This window comes from Canis lupus, chromosome 30 (genome assembly GCF_011100685.1).
Source record: "Canis lupus familiaris isolate Mischka breed German Shepherd chromosome 30, alternate assembly UU_Cfam_GSD_1.0, whole genome shotgun sequence".
Lineage (NCBI taxonomy): Eukaryota > Metazoa > Chordata > Mammalia > Carnivora > Canidae > Canis > Canis lupus.
In genome coordinates, this window is record NC_049251.1 from 17,724,355 (window position 1) to 17,740,510 (window position 16,156).

General features: G+C 41.3%; 1 protein-coding gene across 2 annotated transcripts in view; it reads left to right on the forward strand.

The window, feature by feature from the left end:
- Positions 1–16,156, forward strand: part of TMOD2 (tropomodulin 2) — a 68,349-nt gene that overhangs the window by 6,765 nt on the left and 45,428 nt on the right. The window contains exon 1 of one of the 2 annotated variants that reach the window (XM_038580429.1): positions 11,078–11,213. The exons of the other annotated variant lie outside the window; for it this stretch is intronic. The gene's annotated coding sequence lies outside the window, so the exon portion shown is untranslated. Of the gene's footprint in view, positions 1–11,077; positions 11,214–16,156 lie in introns of those variants that run through there. 2 annotated transcript variants of the gene reach the window in all.

The following is a 16,156-nucleotide window of genomic DNA, read 5'->3' on the forward strand; positions in this document are numbered from 1 at the left end:
CAAATAGATTCTGAAATCTAGGTACTCTTCATTATCTGAACTCAGTTATCTGAATTCAGAAACTGTACAAACACTGATAATAAAGAATGTTTAATTTGTAACATACACAACCAACCAAAGTTAATATCTAGAATATTTGAAAAGCTACTTCCTATATAACAACAACAACAACAAAACCCCAATAGCGTAACTAGAATTTTATAGAAGAAAAAAATCCTAGTGGTGAAAAACACAAAAAATGCTCAAACTCAGGGTGCCTAGGTGGCTCAGTCAGTCTAGCATTTGCCTTCCGCTCAGGTCATGATCCCAGGGTCCTGGAACCAAGCCCTGCATGGGGCTTCCTGCTAGCAGGGAGCCTGCTTTTCCCTCTTCCTCTATGACTCCCCCTGCTTATACTCTCTCTCTGTCAAATAAATAAATAAAATATTTTTAAAAAGCAAATAATGATATTTTTTAAAAAGAAAAATGTTCAACCTCATTAATAATCAGAAAAATTTGCTGTAAGACCACAAAGAGTAAACATTTTACGTTCACCAGATTGACAAAAATTAAGTTTGGCAAAACCAGTTATTTTTTTTTATTGGAGTTCAATTTGCCAACATACAGCATATCACCTACTGCTCACCCTGTCAAGTGCCCCCCTCAGTGCCCGTCACCCAGTCACCCCAACCCCCCACCCACCTCCCTTTCCACCACCCCTTGTTCAAAACCACTTATTGATGAAGATGTCACTTCTTAGTTCCAGGGTTTGTTTGTTTTCAATGCTTCTTTGGGGTTTTCTACATAGACAACTATACCATCTACAAACAAAGGCAGTTTTACTTTTTCTTTACCAATCTTTATACATCTTCCCTGCAACCCTTCCTGTCTTATTGCACTAACTAGGACTTTTAGTCAACGTTGAACAGAAATGGCAAGAGGGGACAACCTTGCCTAGTTCTGATCTTAGGAAGAAGGTATTTCCCTTCTCATCATTAAGTGTGATGTCATCTGTAGAGTTTTTAAAACTGCTATTTGTCATATTAAGGAAGTTCCCCTCTCTATTCCTAGTTTACTGGAAGCTTTTTATCATGAATGGATGTTGGATTTTGTCAAATGCTTTTTCTGTACCTATTGATATGATTATATGATTATTTTCCCTTAGTCTGTTAATTTATTTAATGGATTACATTAACTGATTTTTTTTAATGTTGAACCAGACTTGCATACCTGGAATAAAATCCCACTTGTCTTAATGCATAATTCTTGTTATACATTGTTGTATTAAATCTATTAACATTTTGTTGAAACCTTTCGCATCTAGTTTCTTGAGAGATATTGGCTTGTAATTTTTCTTTCTTGTAATGTCTTTGGTTTTGATATTAGGTTGATTCTTGGCACAAGTTAAGAACAAGTTAGGAAGAACAAGTTAGGAAGTATGTGCCATGCTTCTTTTTTCTGGAAGACATTTACAGAGATTTAGTATCATTTATTTCTCAAGCGCTTGGTAGAATTCAGAGTGAAACTGTCTGGGCCATGATAAAACTAATAAAGACTATAGTAGAAATAAATTAAATGTAGACTAGAAAAACAATAGAGAAAATGAAAAAAAAAGTTATTTCTTTGAAAAGATTAACAAAATTGACAAACCTTTAGCTAGACTGTGACCAAGGTAGAAAGAGAAAAGACTCAAATACTAAAATTAGGAGTAAAAGAGGGGATATCACTATTGACATTACAGAAATAAAAAAGATAATATTATGAAAATTATATGCCAACAAACTAGATACCTTAGATAAAATGGATAAATTCCTAGGAAGACATAAACTATTGAAAATGACTTAAGAAAAAAATACATATTCTGGGGATCCCTGGGTGGCGCAGCGGTTTGGCGCCTGCCTTTGGCCCAGGGCGTGATCCTGGAGACCCGGGATCGAATCCCACGTCGGGCTCCCAGTGCTTGGAGCCTGCTTCTCCCTCTGCCTATGTCTCTGCCTCTCTCTCTCTCTCTCTGTGACTATCATAAAAAATAAAAAAAAGAAAAAAAGAAAAAAAAGAAAAAATACATATTCTGAATATATGTAGAAAAAGCAGTCTGAATTAAATTTAAATTATTATTAAATTATTATTTAATGATAATAATTATTTTTACATTTCTGAATTATTTTTAAATTTCCAATAGAGAAAAGCCAATGCCCAAATGGCTTCATGAGTTAATTCTACTTAAAATTTAAAGAATTAATACCAATTCTTCACAAAAACTTCCAAAAGATAAAAAAAGAAGAGGGAACACTTCCTAAATCATCTATAAGGCCAATATTACTCTGGTACCAAAACTAGTCAAAGACATCAAAAAAAACACAAAACTACAGACCAACATTTCTTATGAATATGGAAACAAAAATTCTCCACAAAATACTAGCAAACTAAACCCAACAACACGTAAAAAGGATTATACACCATGACCAGATGGGATTTATCCTTGGAGTAAATAGTTACTTGAACATCTGAAAATCAGTAATAATATACCATGTTAATAGAATAAAAGGAAGAACCCCATATGATCATCTTTACAGATACAGAAAAAAAGTCTTTGATTAAATCCAACACCCTTTCATGATAAAAATATCAAACAAAGTGGGGACAAAAACCTCCTCAAACTGATAAAGGATGCTTATGAAAGAATACCATCAAGAAAGTGGAAAAAAAAAAGACCAATCCACAGAAAGTTAAAAAAAAACATGCAAATCGCATGTCTGATAAAAGATATATAACCACAACATATAGAAAAATTTTCATAGATCAATAATAAAAAGATAACCCAATTAAAAAGAAAGAGACACACTGGGTGTTATTCTGTATGTTGGCAAATTGAACACCAATAAAAAATAAATTTATTATTAAAAAAAAGAAAGAGACATTAAGAAAATAATCCCATTTACAATTGCATTATAAAGAATAAAATACCTAGGAATAAATTTCACCAAGAAGGTGAAAGATTTGTACTCTGAAAACTATAACACATTGATGAAAGAAGCTGGAGATGACACAAATAGACATGTTATGCTCACGAATTAAAATAATTAATATCGTTAAAATGTTTATAAAACCCAAAGCAATCTACAGATTCAATATAATCCCCTATCAAAATGGAATAGCTTTTTTCACAGCACTAGAACAAAATCCTAAAATTTGTATAGAACCACAAAAGATGGGCAGCCCAGGTGGCTCAGCAGTTTAGCGCCGCCTTCAGCCCAGGGCGTGATCCTGGAGACCTGGGATGGAGTCCCACGTCGGGCTCCCCGCATGGAGCTTGCTTCTCCCTCTGCCTGCGTCTCTGCCTTTCTCTCTCTCTCTCTCTCTCTCAATGTCTCTCTGTCTCTCTCTCTCATGAATAAATAAAGAAAATCTTAAAAAAAAAAAAAAAGAACCACAAAAGATCCCAAATAGCCAAAGCAATCTTGAGAAAGACAAAGCTAGAGGTACCTACAATCCCAGATTTCAAACTATGCTACAAAGCTATGGTAATCAAAAATAGTGCAATATTGGTACAAACATAGACACACAGATCAATGGAACAGAAGAGAGCCCAGAAATAAACCCATATTTTTATGGTTGACTAATCTAGGACAAAGGAGGCAAGAATATGCAATGGGGAAAAAACAGTGTCTTCAATAAATGGTAGTGGGAAAACTAGACAGCTATTTGCAAAAGAATGGAACTAAAAAAAAAAAAAGAATGAAATTGTGCCACTTTCTTACATCATACTCAAAAATAAACTCAAAATGGATTAAAGACCTAAATGTAAGACCTGAAACCATAAAGCTCCTAAAAGAAAAGTAAGCAATAAGCTCTTGGACATCAGCCTTAGCAACATTTTTCTGGATTTGTCTCCTTAGACAAGGGAAACAAAAGCAAAAATAAACAATTGAGACTACATTGTACTAAAAAGCTTTTGCACAACAAAGTAGACCATCAACAAAATGAAAAAGCAACTGACTGAATGGTAGGAGATATTTGCAAATGATATATCCAATAAGGGTTAGTACCCAAAATGTGTAAAGAACTCATACAACTCAACACCAAAAAAAAAAAAAAAAAAAAAAAAAAAAAAAAATATCTGATTTAAAAATGGGTAGAGGACCTGAAGAGACATTTTTCTAAAGAGAACACCAGATGGCCAACAGACACATGGAAAGATGCTCAACACCACTAGTCATCAGGAAAGACCAAAACCCCAAGGAGCACCTTACACCTGTTAGAATGGCTAGTATCAAAAAGACAAGAAATAACAAGTGTTGGGAAGGATGTGAAGAAGAGGGAAAACTTGTGCCCTGTTGGCAGGAATATAAATTGATGCAGCCACTGTGGAAAACAGTATATGGAGGTTCCTCAAGAAATTAAAAATTGAAATCCCACATAATCCAGTAATGCCACTATTATGTGTACTAATACTTGAAGGAAAGAAAAACACTAGTTCAAAAAGAATATGCACCTCTATGTTTATTGCAGCAATATTTACAATAGACAAGATATGGAAGCAATCTAAGTATTCACAATAGGTGAATGGATAAAGAAAATGTGGTATATACACACAATGAAATATTACTCAGCCATAAAAAAGAATGAAACCTTGCCATTTCGCAAGATGAATAGATGTAGAGAGTAGGGCAAGTGAAATAAGTCAGAGAAAGACAAATACTGTATGATTTCACTTATATGTGGAATCTAAAACATAAAACAAAACAAATAGAAATAGATATAAATACAGAAAACAAACTGATGGTTGCCAGAGGGGAGAGTTGTGGGGGGATAGGTGAAACATGTAAAGGGGAATATAAGGTACAAACTTCTAGTTATAAAATAAATAAGTCATGGGACAAGTACAGCATCAGGAATATAGTCAATAATATTGTAATACCTTTATATGGTGACAGATGGTAACTACACTTGTGGTAAGCATTTCACGCATAGAATTATCAAATCACTAAGTTTTACACCTGGAAAAAATTAGCCAAAGGATTTAAATAGACATTTCTCCAAAGAAGATATAAAAATGGCCAATAAGAACATGAAGAAATGCTCAATATCATTAGTCATTAGTGAAATACATATTGAAATCACAATGGGATACCACTTCCATTCATTAGGATAGCTATAATAAAGACAAAAAAAGATAGACATTAAGAAGTAATGGCAAAGATATGGAGAAATTGGAACCCTCATACATTTCTGGTAAAAATGTAAAATTATTCAGCTACTTTGGAAAACGGTTTGGCTGTTCTTCAAACTGCTAAACATAAAGTTACCATATGACCTGCCAACGCTATGCATAGGTATATACAAGAGAAATGAAAATATGTCTATACAAAATATACACAAATATGCATAGCAGCATTATCCATAATATTCAGAATGTGTAATCAACCTAAATGCCCATCATTGGACAAAGAAAATATGACATATCCATACAGTGGAATGTTATTTGGCCATAAAATATGAAGTGCTAATATATGCTATAACACGGATGAACCATGAAAATGTTATGCTAAGTGAAAGAAGGCAGTCGTCAAACACCACATATTATATATCCTATTTATGTGAAATGTCCAGAGCAAGCAACTCCAGATAAGACAAAATAGATTAGTGGTCACCAGAGGGGAAGAGGAAGTGTCAGCTACTGTGTATGGGTTTTCTTTTTGCAATTTTGAAAATATTCTAAAGTTAGATTGGGTGATAGTTGCATAACTCTGTGAATGTACTAAAAAACCATTCAATTGTATACTTTAAAAGGGTGAATTTATTATACATTAAATATATCTCCGTGAACCTGTTTTGAAAAATGTCCAGAGGGATCCCTGGGTGGCGCAGCGGTTTGGCGCCTGCCTTTGGCCCAGGGCACGATCCTGGAGACCTGGGATCGAATCCCACGTCAGGCTCCCGGTGCATGGAGCCTGCTTCTCCCTCTGCCTGTGTCTCTGCCTCTCTCTCTTTCTCTCTGTATGACTATCATAAATAAACAAAAAGTTAAAAAAAGAAAAAGAAAAATGTCCAGAGAATGGTTTAATAATGGCCCAACATTCAGCTTCAACCATTATCAACTCATGACCAATCTTTTTCATTTATAACCCAATACTGCCACTCTACTACCACTCTCACTGGCTTATTTTTAAAAGTAAACCCCAGTTTTATTTCTTCTTCAAATATTCAGTGTGTTTTCAGTAGTATTCAGTATGTTTTCAGTAGTATTCAGTAGTATCTTTCTAAAAGATAAAGACTTTGTTATAAAAAAAACATGGTATCATCACATTTTAAAAATTTAAAATAATATCTTAATATAATAAATATCCTATATTCACATGTCCCTCAATTACCTCATAAATGTGATTTTTTTTAAACAGCTGCTTTGTTCAAATCAATATCTACTACAAATTGCATTTGGTTGTTTGTCTCTTATGTGTCTGTGTATCTATAAACTTTCCCTTTTCTTACACTTTATTTATAGGAGAAATAAGTGATTGTGTAGAGTTTCTCATAATTTGGATTTTGCTGATTGCAAAATGTCATTTAACATGATTGCTATTATATAGTGATTCACTATTAGATGCTTGCTGCCAAATATACTATAAATGTGACTTAAGTCATAGCTCATCAACATAGTTGCCGGGCCTTAGTGCTTACTAGGCGTCATATCTTTTGTAGTATACTTGACACAAATTATCTCATTTAATCCATATAACAACCCCGTGGTATTATTATCCCCAGCTTGTAGATAAAGAAAACGGGACTCAGAGAGGTTAAAAAAAATTTGTCACCATCAACCCCCGAGGCAGTAAATATCTGAGTTCAAACCCAAGTCTGTCTGATGTTACAGCCCAAACTTCTATCCTTTACATGATAATATCCCCATCCTTTGCCTGTGGCTGTGGTTGTTGTTTGTTTTTATAAACTCTGAGAAATAGTCCTTCAATTCATCCAATGAACTTACTTTTACATTTCATCTGTAACACTTAGGATACTTTCAGTTTCAAGTAACAAAATGTCTCAAATTGACTCACAAATAAAAATATATATTATCTTGGGACTCCTGGGTGGCTCAGTGGTTGAGCATCTGCCTTTGGTTCAGGGCATGATCCTGGAGTCCCGGGATGGAGTCACACATTGGGCTTCCTGCATGGAGCCTGCTTCCCCCTCTGACTATGTTTCTGCCTCTCTCTCTCTCTCTCTCTCTCTCTCTCTCTCTCTGTGTCTCTCGTGAATAAATAAACAAAATCTTTAAAAAAATTTATTATCTCACATAACAAGAAATCCAGGTGTGCCTGAGTGGCTCAGTTGGTTAAGCATCTGCCTTCAGCTTCCGTCATGATCCCAGGGTCCTGGGATTGAGCCCCATGTTGGGCTCCCTGCTCAGTGGGAAGCCTGATTCTCCCTCCCCCTCTGCTCCTCCTCCCTACTTGTTCTCTCTCTCCCTCTCTCAAATAAAAAATAAAATCTTTTAAAAAAATCCAGGAGTGGGACAGCAGCAGATATGATTGATTTCCTGACTTAACAACAACATCATAGACCCAGGTTCATTCTATCTCTTTACTCTGCCATCACCAATGTGTTGGCTTTGTCCTGAGGGTCAAGTTTCACATAACACAGCCAGATGCAACAACATCCAGTGGAGATTGTGGCATGTTTTCCTCTATGTCTCTGTTTAACAGCAAGAAAGTCTTTCCCAGAATGCCTTCATCAGACCTCTACTCAAGTCTCACTTACCAGAACTGGGTTGCGTGCCCACCTCTAACCTCTCACTGACCAGTCAAGAGGATCTTATTCCCTTTGCCTGTGATAGTTTAGGAGTGTACTTCTGAGATGGTAATAAGGTCACCTTCCCTAGTGGGTGAATACCTATATAGGCTTCTGTAAAAAAGAGGAAAAGGGGTGAATGGATGTTGAGTAGGCAAGAAACAGTATCTGCTACACATTCCTAATGAGGTGTGCTACACTGTGAATAATGAAAATACTTCATGATAAGTGCCACACAGAATTTTTTACTTTCTATCAAGTGACAGTTACTGTTGACATATCATCTTCCTTGCTTACACAAAGACACTAGATAATATTATATGTAAGGTCCCTTCTGGCTTGAACTGTTTCAATTTTACATTTTCATATTTGAAAAAGCAGGGTGAAAAATTAAACCTACAAGATATGGTCCAGAAATGATGATGGGTTTCAGCTGACCAGTTACAGGCATGACTGACATCCTTTCTCTCTGCAAAAGTTTTAGACATAGATAGCAGATGTAAAGAACCAAACAAACAGATCATATCTTTCCATTAAGTTTTAACATTAAAAATAGAAAGGTTAAATGTTCTACCTTCCTGCCTCTTTTGTTAACATCTCCTAGCTTTCTAGCCCTTGTGGTATAGACAGAGGAGACAGAGGTTGATTAGAGGTTCTTTTTCACAACTTCCTTCCTTTAGTTTGGTGTCAGCATCCTCCTGGAGCTCATACATGGCTCTGGGATTGTCATGGGGGCTCTCATACCTTTGCTTTTGCTGCCAACTATGACTTTACCTTAAGAAATAATTTCTATGCCTGCTACCTTCAGAGATTTCACCTGAAATAATGCTCCATTCATTTCATCACATGCAGGCATTTTCCTTGTGGGAAAGAAGAAAGACCACTGAGTATTGTTGTTATCTCAAACCTTTGCTATGCTTTCTTCCAATATGAATAAAATTGCTTTATTACTTTCAGCTTATGCCTACCATCAACTTTCTCTGGGAAAACTGCTGGCTTGATTTGTAAGCAGTCCCGTTCCTTTTTTTTTTTTTTTTTAAAGATTTATTTATTCATGAGAGACACACAGAGAGAGGCAGAGACACAGGCAGAGGGAGAAGCAGTCTCCCTGCAGGGAGCCCGATGTGGGACTCGATCCTGGACCCCGGGATCACACCCTGAGCAAAAGGCAGATGCTCAACCACTGAGCCACCCAGGCTCCTATTCTTATTTAACAGAGGCTATGATTTGTGATAAATGTACAACGTAAAAAAGTCAAAGATATCATGCCTCTCAGGACATTTGGAATAACAAATGACAGGAAAACTTGGGAGCATGATTTAAGTGGGTTTGGTCACACCTCCATTTCATTGCACTATTTCCAGAGCAAATGTGTCATTTCAGTTAGGAAGCAGAGGGTACAATCCATTACCACTCTTGAAAGTGGAAAGCACTCTGGTCTCTCAGCACCTCCTACGTGCCATTGTTCATCCTACTAGTTCCAAGAGCCATAGAGAATTAACTGTTTTTTGATTCAGCCCACCTTCTGGGGAAGCCATGGCTCTCTTTTGAAATGTACAAACGAAAGGGTGCTGAGAGTGTCTCCTTGGGGAAGGCTGAGAACAAGCAGGGTGGAAGAAGAGAAGATAGGCTTAATAGTCAACTGGATGACCTTGAGTAAGTTATATCATCTCTGTGCCTCTCAGAAATCTGGGGGAAATCCTTACTCTGTATCTCACAGATTGTTGCTGAAATCAAGTAAGAACACGAATAGGGAAGTATTTTCACAAACGCAAAATTGCGTTATCATTTTCAAATATGAAATTTCCTCTGCATTTTTTTTTTTTTTTTTTGCCACATGATAACTGCAGGTCATGCCAGGTTCTGATGCTGTTTCACCTCCATTCACCCTTTGAGTATTTCAGGCAGATGACAGCAGCAGTGCTCCATCCATCTTTTTGGTTTATTTTCCTTCCACTGCAACCCTGAGAGGCAAATCTCACCATAAGGTGAAATACTGCATAGGAGCTACTTACAAAACTCAACATACTTAAACTGTCGAGATAAATGCTACATACAAGAGTGGCACTAGAAGTATGCAAAGGGTTCAAAAAGGAATGAGAACACATCTAATTGGAGAAAGCTTCTGGAAGATAATTCCATTATGCCATGTATTTTAGTAATTTCAGTCTTAGTCCTATGCCACCCCACCCCGCTTTCATGCTTCAGAGACAAGATCGTATTTTCTCTATCTTTGTAGCTCCCAAGAACCTGGGGGAAAGGACATTTCAGTACGTTTCCAGGATGAAGTGAACTGGCTAAATGGCTGACTAACAAGAGAGGTGTTTTTTTTTTTAATTTATTTATTTATGATAGTCACAGAGAGAGAGAGAGAGAGAGAGAGAGAGAGAGAGAGGCAGAGACACAGGCAGAGGGAGAAGGCAGGCTCCATGCACCAGGAGCCCGACATGGGATTCGATCCCGGGTCTCCAGGATCGCGCCCTGGGCCAAAGGCAGGCGCCAAACCGCTGCGCCACCCAAGGATCCCAAGAGAGGTGGGTTTTAACATTTATTTACCCAACCCAAAGAGGCTCACCTCGTTTTAACTTAGTAATATAGGTAGGACTTTGCAGGTAAGAAGTGTGCCCAGGAACACCCCTGTGACTCCCAAGGAAGGAGCCTTTGTGGCGGATGTAAGTGCCTAACACAGGGGCTTTCATATGTGCACCTGATACGGGGTTAGTCCTCACCACGCGTCTTCAGGCTTTAAGCCTGTTTTACAGATGAGGATGCCAAGACTCGGGATGGGCTGCGTTGTCCAGTCTCACGCCTAGTTAAAGCCCCTGCGTGTGCATGAGCCCTGCGATACCCTAACCCCAAACTTTAAATCGGCCTGGCTAAGCCCCACCTCGCTTACCGCGCTCCCTGCAGGCATCTACCCCAGCTGCTCCTCTTTCCCGGGTCCCCGCCCCAGGTCCCCGCCCCAGCCCCCCCCCCCCCCCCCCCCCCGCAATAACTAGGGGCTTCCGCGTAAGGATGCGCACTCACCCAACCGCTGCTCACAGGCTTGGAGAGCCTCCGCCGCCCACCCTCTCCGCAGGAGCCCCGAGCTTCTCCGAAGAGCCTGCACCGCTTTCCCCCCAAGGCGGAGGTCCTCGTCGCCCGCAGCGCGGTGACGGGGTCGGGGCGCGGGCTCCGGGAGGGGACACCTGCAGGGGAGGACCCGGCGGGGGGTCCCGCCTCCGCGCCGCCGCGAACTACGCTTCCCAGGCTGCCCCGCTCCGCCGCGCGCCCCCGCGCCCCCGCGCCCCCGCGCCCCGCGCCGCGCCCGGCCGGGAGCCGCCTGTTGATCGCCGCGCTCGCCCCGGCCGCGGCGCCGCCCCTGCTCGGCGCTCCCCGCCGCCTCGGAGCGCACGGACGGACTGACGGCCCGCACCGCCGGCCCGGGATGGGCGCACGGACCGGTGAGCGCGCGCTGGGGCGGCGGCGGGGCGGGGCGGGGCGCGCGGGGGCGCGGTCTGGGGACCCCGGCCCGCAGCGCTGGGGGGGGGGGGGGCGCGCCCTGCCCGCGGGCCGGAGGATGCTCGGCGCTCGGCCGGCGGGCGCCCATCCCGGAGCCGCGGCCCTGCGGGCTGTGCGGGGCGGCGCGCGCGGGAGGCCTCGCCGGGGCTCGGCTCCCCGCTCCGCACTGCGGCTCCGCAGCCCCGGCAGCCCTCCGGGCGGCTGCAGCGAGGGCGCGGTCTGCTGCGGGGCTGGGGTTCTCCACGCTGGGCTTTGTTCCCGCCTCTGCCCTCTGCTCTGCCCGTGAGACAAGCTCCGGGAGCCCGGTGCTGCCTCCGCATCGTTCCAGCGGGCGCCGGGGATCCCTGGAGCTGTCACCCGCACCCGCACCCGCACCCGCACCCGCACCCGCACCCGCAGGGCGTTTCAGCCTCCGGGAAAGCCGCGCTCAGGGAGCGGCCTTGATGCAGGTCCTCGAGACCTTTATTTTTTACCCCCTGGTCAAAGTAATGGTAGCATGTGCTCTCTGAATCTGCCTAAATTTTCCCCTTTGGTCCGCAGGAATGAAGATTGATTTTAAAATAATAATATTAATAAAAGGCTCTTCTTAATGGGAATTTTTACTCAGAGCCTTCAAAGGTGGGAAGGTGATGCAGGCAAAATGCAAATTAGCAATGAAGGAGGCCGTGAATGCTACTGGCTTCATCTTGCCGGTTAAACAGCCGAATCACAAGGCACTCGGGAAGGGAATGAAAAGAACATCAGAGGAGGTATTTTTCAAACCAGGTTCCTGTCCTAGCTCTACCGTTAAGGAGCTGAGGGACTCTAGGCATTCCCCTTCATCTCTCTGAGTCTCTCTATCCATTTAAAATGGGGCTTTTGAGCTACATGATTTCCAAGCCTCTGTTCTTCCAAGATTCTCCTATCAGGGAACTGGAGAGATGAGGTTGCTTCTGTTCAACACCATTACAAAAAGCCTGATTGTGACAGAACAAGTGGCTCTACCCTAGTGAGGAGGAAAGATTTCTCGAGGCTTAGGCAATCTGATTTTTAAAAAATAAAACTGATATTCTCCATCCACTCTCTTCCATCTAGCCCAATCAACATGTATTATAGACACTTTAATTTTTGCGGAGCTGTAAATTGGTAGGCAGCCTGTGTTTCTTTGTTTTTGTTTTAATTTGCTGAAGGTGAAGTCATGAGATCATGAAGGATCTGGGGAGAAGCAAATGGCACCCCCAGGTCTGGGCTAAAGTGGTCAAATGTGGTCAAGAAGAACAGTGGGGAAAGCCCCAGCAAGAAGTAACCAGAGAGCATATGCCCTGAGGAAAGAGAAGATGGGTACTGTTGGGTCATTGGTGAATAATACACAATAAAAGGACTGAAAGAACCAGAAAACCAGTGCTATGCAAACCCTAACATAACTGATTCAGGCAAGGACTCATCCCTGGGTTGAAACCCTTTGAGTGAGAGGTTGTTGGAGAACAGGATTATCTCACCGTAGATTACCTAGAGAAAAATGTATCCTTACAATGGAAAGATGAGGAGGTCATCACCTCAGCCTAGTGATCAAGCTTACCAACATCTATTAAGAGTTCCTGTTGGGATGCAATAAGATCATGACTTTGCCTATGCAGGTCCTGCCAAAGAGACAGGAAAGTCAAGGCTAGGAGGATGAGGAGTATGTAGATTAAAATACTCAAGTGAAAAAAAAAATAAATAAAATAAAATACTCAAGTGATGTAACAACCATTTGAGATGTGTGAACTTTGGATCCTAGATCAGAAAAAAAAAATCGCTCTAAAAGATGATTTGGAGACAATCGGAAAACATTTAACATGGACTGTATGTTAAATGATATTATGGAATTACTTTATCATTTTCTTAGGCACAATTGTGGTATTGTGGTTATGTAGGACACTGTCCTTTGTGTGAAGTACAGATGTTAGAGGAAATGTGTCATGACAGCTGCGACTTTCAGCTAGTTCAGGGGCAGAAAGTATAAGGGTGCGGGAGCAAGCCAGGAATGTGGCAAAATGAGGACGGTGAATCTAAGAGAATGGTATGCAGGTATTTGTTGTACTGTTCTTTTTTTCTTTTCTGTAAGTTTGAACTTTTTAAATTTAAAAAAAGTGCGGGAGATCGTTGAAATTAAAGAGTAAACTAAGAGAAAGGATTGTAGAGAACTACGTGGTTAGTGACACACAACTGCGTTGAATCTGTGGCTTTGTGTTTCCAATATTTAAATCCTACTGGAGGTGTGAGCCAGCTCAGGGCAAGTTCCCTTTTTTTGGTTTGTTTTGGTTACTATCAATCATTTATTCTTGAGATACTGCATCTTCTGGGACACCTTGCTGGCTCAGTAGGTAGAAGATGACACTTGTTCTTGGGGTTGTCAGTTGGAGCTCCATATAAGGCATGAAAACTACTTTTTAAAAAGGGGGGGAAAGATACTGCATCCCCTAACTCCAACCTCAAAGTATTAATAATTCCCAAACCTTTGAAATGCTAGCTCTACTCAAGAACCATCCTGAAAGCACTGTCCCTTTACTCTCTACATTCAAGACTTGTGTCAGTATAGAAGGAAGTTCCTGGTAATGGTTCTTTTTATTTTGAGTTAGGGAAGCATTGGGGAAAGAACAGATCCAGCCTTTTGACAGAATAGAAGGTGTAGGGTTTCCTCTCATTCTCTTTATTTGTAAGTCACATACAATCAAATGGTTGCTTATAGACTGTAAGTGGTTCAAAGAGGTTCATAGAAGGCATGTGCAGAAGAGACTTCTGTTGCCACACCAGGAAAACAGAATCAACTCTTAAGATACAACCCAATTTTTTAAAAAGATTTTATTTATTTATTCATGAGAGAGAGAGAGAGAGGCAGGCTCCATGCAGGGAGCCCGACATGGGACTCGATCCTGGGTCTCCAGGATCACAGCCTGGGCTGAAGATGGCTCTAAACCGCTGAGCCACCAGGGCTGCCCCCCGCTGAGCCACCAGGGCTGCCCCAAATTAAATCTTTAGAAAAGAAAGAAAGAAAGAAAGAAAATAGAGAACCCATAGTGCTAGTCAGGAAGTGAGAAGCTGGGACGCCTGGGTGGCTCAGTGGTTGAGCATCTGCCTTCAGCTCTGGGAGTGATCCTGGAGTCTCAGGACCAAATCTTGCATCGGGGTCCCTGTGGGGATCCTGCATCTCCCTCTGCCTATGTTTCTGCCTCTCTCTCTCTCTCTGTCTCTCATGAATAAATAAATAAATAATCTTTAAAAAAAGGGGGGGGGGGAGTGAGAAGCCGTCAATTCCTAAAGGCAAGGTGAGGGAATGTGACTAGAACCAAGAGGCAGTTAAAAATTAAAAAGACACAGCCACCCACGTGCAAGGCAAGGAGATGGAAGTCAGGAAATAGGAGCTCCTCAGAAAACAGAGAATAGAGCCAGACAAAGGGATAAGGCAGCGGCAGGAAGTGGGACCTGCCAAGAGAATTAGAAACCAGGTAGCAGTCTGCACAGAATCTAAGACTCCCAGGCTAACGAGCTTCTGCTGCAGCCAGGAAGCTTCTTGGCTGCTTCCTGCCCAGGTAGAAACCTATCTCCTTTGGCCAGCCTATACATGGTGGCTCACTACACCTGGCAATGCTGAGCTAGGGCTCTTAGAAGATGCTGCCTCTCTATATTCAGCAGATCCCAACAAGGATAACAGAGGGAACAAATACCCCAAATAAAAGACTATTCTGAGACCAAGGACAAAAGAGAAATGGCTTGCATGTGTGTGTATTCTTAGAGCTTATGTGTGTGTGTACTAGACATTGTGTGTACTAGTACATGCCTGTACTCATATCACTTTAAGCATCATCTCCACTTTCTTCTTCTTCTTTCTTTTTTTAAATAATTTTGTCCTGAAATGAGCCTAGCTATTTTTTTAAGGTTTTATTTACTTATTCATGAGGGACAGAGAGAGAGGCAGAGACAGGAGAAGCAGGCTCCATGCAAGGAGCCCTATACGGGACTGGACCCCGGGACTCCGGGACCACGCCCTGAGCTGAAGGCAGATGCTCAACCACTGAGCCACCCAGGCGTCCCTCCACCTTCTGAGATAAATACTGTTTTTTGCCTGTTTTACAGAGGAAGGAACAGAGGCTTAGAGAATTTTCACTCACACCTGTAACCATCACACCCAGGGGTGGTTGACTCCAAGGTCCATGCTTTGAGTCTTCTGAACCTGGTGAGGGGCTGATTCTGGTGGGTGGGCACATTATTTTAAAAGGAGACTGTTTTCAAGCAAAATTTGAGCAACTTTTGTGTGGTAAGTCTGGGAAGTTAAGACCAAATAGTCTCAGATACAAACTCTTGATTCTGGTAAGATCTGTTCCTCCTTCCCCTTTCAGCTTATTCCCTTCAGTTGCCCTGTTATACTTTTTTGCCTGAAATTTCTCCTTATCCCACCCCATTCTCTGTACCTTGTCACCTGCAAGTATTTCCCAGAATAGGACAGGAGCCATTTGGTTGTTGGAAGGAAGGAAGAAGGAAGAAGGAAGGAAGGAAGGAAGGAAGGAAGGAAGGAAGGAAGGAAGGAAGGAAGGAAGGAAGGAAGGAAAAAAAAGAAATAGACATGACTGGGCCATCTTCAAACAGCTAGATTTCAAAACACAGACTGTGTGTTTTGTACACATTCTTGTATGTGCCCACAGGTAGAAAGGAATTAAATATATAGGAACAACTCATGTCTTGTTGGAGGATATGTTGATATGCTGATTTTGTTCTGATTTACTAATTTTAGAAAATGTAGATTTGGCCTTTATGCAGTTTGGTTTTATGATTACTTAAAAACTGTCTTGAAATATTAAAGATTTATAATAAAGAATAATAGCTTTCTCATTTCTCTACTCCTACTTGGGAATAAATCATCGCCACT